A 4,119-nucleotide genomic window follows, 5' to 3' on the forward strand; every position below is an offset into this window, starting at 1 on the left:
ACTGGAGGCCCAGGAGGGCAGGGCTTCTTATCTGCTTTGTTCACTGAACAGTGCTAAATACCGAGAACTGTGTCTGCAACAGTAGGGGCTTCATGGGTGACTGGTGAATGAGTGAACCCAACCAGCACCCTCCCAGGTATCTAAGAGTCCTGGTGCCCCTCTATCAGCCTCCAGGGATCCCTGTTCTGGCTATACCAAGGACCCACTAAATGGAATCTCAAACTCCCCTTTATGAATGGGAAGTAGGTTTGCTCAAGGGTGCGTAGTCAGTGAGGGGTGAGGCAGAAAGCTTCTTCATGGGGGAGAGGAAAATAATAAATGTGAACATCTCAGGCCCTCCAGCACCCTTCATCTTAGAGCTGGGCTCCAGGTACACACTTCCTGTGGCTTATCCCATGTGGTCCTGACAGTAATTCTAGCCGATTGGACCTTCACCACCCCTCTTCTCAGGGAAGAAAACTGAGGCTCTGAGTAGTGAAGTGACATTCTCCAGACTCACAGCTGGTAGCAGGTAGAGTCCCCATTGGGCTATGGAGGGTGGGGCGCTCACCTTTGGAGAGGCTGGTCTAGGACCTGCTGGGTGGTGGCGTAGGTTCTGTAGGCTCCCAGAAAGATTTTGATGTAGGAGATGTCACCCTTTATGTAGGCGGGCACCAGGAGCTCCACCAGCTTCTGCGGTGAGCCTGCCTTGAAGGTTTTCATCACCCAGGCCTCATTCAGGTCTTCGTCAGAACCACAGACACACTGGGGTGGGACAGAGGAGGGACACACTGTCAGAGGCAGCCCCATGAACCACCAGGAGTGTTGTGGGCCCAGAGGTCAGACTAGGTACTCCGTCTCCCTCAGTGATCTGTGGCAGGAGGTGGGACACAAGTGCTTTTAGCAGCAAAGAGAACTCAGCTTTCCAAGCAGGATTGGAGGTGGGGGATGATTGCAAACATTAGGAACCTGAAGTGATTTTGTTAACGAAGTAACCATGGTATCTCCCTGAAGGGAGAGCAGTATCCCAGTGAGTCCTCACAAAACACCCCATTCCAGAGGTGTGAAAACAGAAGCTTGGTGACATCCATTGTCAACTCAAAGTCACCTGGTCAGAGCCCAGAACTGTCTGAAACTAGGGCTCCGTGAGGTTTCCTCTGTGCTAGGTGAGGCCTGCTCTGTTCCTGACTCGGAGGGGAAGGTCTGGTGCAAGCTCACTTCCTCCCAGATGAAGACAGTGCACAGAGCAGGCACCCATGAGGTAAGCAAGACACGGACTTTTCTTTCTGTACATTAAAGGGGGTTTTGAGCACCCAGATCCAGCCAAGGGTGTTAGCCTAGAGATCCTGGGGTGGCAAAAAGACCCCCACAGAACTAAGGATCTGAACAGATGGCTCAGGGAGGGCAAATGTGAATGGTTGGTAAAGGACTGAGAGGTGGCTCAGCTTCTCAGGGCCAACAAGTGCCTCAAAGCCACCCTGCAGTTCTGTTGGCCACCCTGACAGCAGATAGGGAAAATGGAAAAGAACCCTAACACCTGGAACAGGCTCAATGCAGAGACGCAGCCAGCATCACAATCTGCTGGGCCATGGGACTGCGACAGCTGTTTTGGGAAGGAGTCTGGCTGTAGTGATCCTAACTTGAAATGTGCACATCCTTCCCCCAGCATGCCACTCCTGGGAGTCTGTCCTGGGTGGGTCAGGATATGAGGACACGTGCAAGCGTTTCTGCAGCCCTGCTGAAAGGGCAGCAGAAGGAATCAGTCCAGGGCCAGCAGCAGTGAGAGACTCAGTCACTGTGGGAGCAGGCCTCTCTTCTGGAACATTCTACAGCAAGTCAGGATATAGCCTCTGACCTGAAAGGGTCACGTGTTGTGTTCCCCCAGATTCCAAGTTGTAGAAAAAGGTGTGTCATAGCCTGAGCCTTGTGCTCTAGGGTAAAAGAGTCCTGCTAAGTGTAATGCTGTGTGAAGCTGGGAGAAGGTGTGGAGGGACAGTCCAGCCGACTGCTGCCTGGGGTCCTGGGGTTGAAAGTTAAACACTAAAACAGCAGCAACGCGCAAAATATGCATGGGCTTATGTGAACAGTAACTTTGTAGCCGGACAGGGCAGGGAGGGCAGTGGGGGATGGGGGGGAAGGTTAATTCATTTGTGAGGGGTCTGGGGACCCTCAAGAGGTCTACAGGGAGGTGTCTGGGCCATGGGGCCCCGCTGGTCATCTTGGGTCTCTGCAGGGGGACGCCACTCCCCTCCCCCCACACTCACCCAGAACCTGTGCCAGCCCTTCCTGGTCCCTTTCTTGGGGTAGACCGAGTAGGTGATGCCATTCTCCTTTTCCTTGGGGATCTCCTGCTGGGAGTTCTGCAGAGCCAGTGCCGGCAGCGGCCAGGGAGGCATCAAGAGCCCGTCTGTGCTGCCTCCTTCTCTCTCTGCCCCTCAAGCCCTTGTGCCTCCGAGGAGCTCCCAGCTCCCCCATGCTGGGAGGGCTGGACTGTGGGCAGCACCATCCAGCCCTGACCAAGTCCACGGATAGAAAAATCAACCTCTGCCTATAGCAGCAGGATCTGGCAGAAGCTGGGCTGGCACAGGGTCAGCAGTGGCCCAGGCAGGCCAGCAGCTAGGGCTGCACATTGACTGCCCCACTCAGGGTGAGCTGGATCTCAGAGAAGGTCCAGGTGAGAGTGCTGAGTCAGCCTGTGACCCCAACAGTCCCTCCCTAAGGCCTGGTCTGAACTGGAACCCCTGGGTAGACTTACATCCCACTGCTCTGTCTGATCAGGGGGGTCAAGACAGGGAAGTGAAAGAGGTCTCCACATTTGCCACCCCAGTCCTCAGCCTCCCCAAGGCACCCAACCTGATGGACTAGGCCCAGCCACGGTCAGACTCAGGCCCATGAACCCAGTATGGTGAGAGGCCGTGGGGGTGGAGAGCTTGGGGTTGCCCTCCAGGTGTGCTAGTCCTGAAGCAGCAGCACCATTTTCATCATCCTCATTATCACTCCTCCTCTCCCAGACCTCCCCAGGTCACATGGCATCTCCTTCCCTGACCCCTCACAGTGGTGGCCTGGCCTGGATTGGCAGCCCTGGGCCACTCTGTGTTACCTTTGGATTCTTTTTGGTAAATGGCCTGAGCTTCCGTGGTTGGGGGACGAGACCATGTCTCAGCCTTGGTGAAAGTGTCGAACTCCTGGGTCTTTCAAGCTTTGATACAAGGGAAGATGGGAGACAACAAGAAAACATGTTCCTAGTTTGAGTGTCTCCACTTGAAGCTGGGTAGGGGCCTGGTTCCAAGTTCTGTGTAGTCTGTCGTCAAGGAAGTGAGGTCATGTCCTGGGTCTCCTGACTTGGGCCTGATGTTAGATAAGACCTCCCCAAAGTCCCCCCGGGCTGCTGAATGCTCACCTGTCCCCATGCCATCTCTATAACTGTACACACTGACACCAACACAACCCTTCCCCTCCCCCGCTCCAAGACCTGGGGAAGGCCTGGGTGAAGCCAGGGCCCCAGCTTTGTGCAGACAGAGCTGGGTTCAGACAAAGCTCATCCCTCTCAATCAGTTTGTGACCCTGGACAAGTCTTTGTGCTGCCCAGAGCCTCCCCAGTCCCCATACCCACACAATAGGGATCATTCTAGCTAGCATCTTCCTAGGGACCTCAGCAGGTATATGTGAGATAACACCTATAGAACCCGTGGGCTGGCATTACCTGTAGCTAATCAGGGGTGGATTATCTAATAGTCAAGGTAAGCATATGGCTTACCTGCTTACCAGATCATCTGTAGTGAACATTTTCACGTTTTCTTATTTTTCACCACATCTAATACTCTGCTTCTAGGTATGGCTGGCATCTGCCTCTCCCATCCCCAGAGTACCTTCCTACAGAATCAAAGCCTCCTTTCAAATTTACAGTCCCTGACAGGGGCAGATGACCTTGTAAGCAAGGCAAGCACAGGTCTACTTGTGCTTACTTACTAATCTGTAGTGAAAAATTTCACATGGGCTTTGCCGCATCAAAGATGTGGTGATCACCATGCTTACCTTACCTATGGCATAATCTGCCCCTGTGCCTAATGCACAAACTCAGAGATGAAAGAATTTCAAGCAGGGGTGGGAAGCAGCATGGAGTAGATCCCCAAACAGGGC

This window comes from Elephas maximus, chromosome 27 (assembly GCF_024166365.1).
Source record: "Elephas maximus indicus isolate mEleMax1 chromosome 27, mEleMax1 primary haplotype, whole genome shotgun sequence".
NCBI lineage: Eukaryota > Metazoa > Chordata > Mammalia > Proboscidea > Elephantidae > Elephas > Elephas maximus.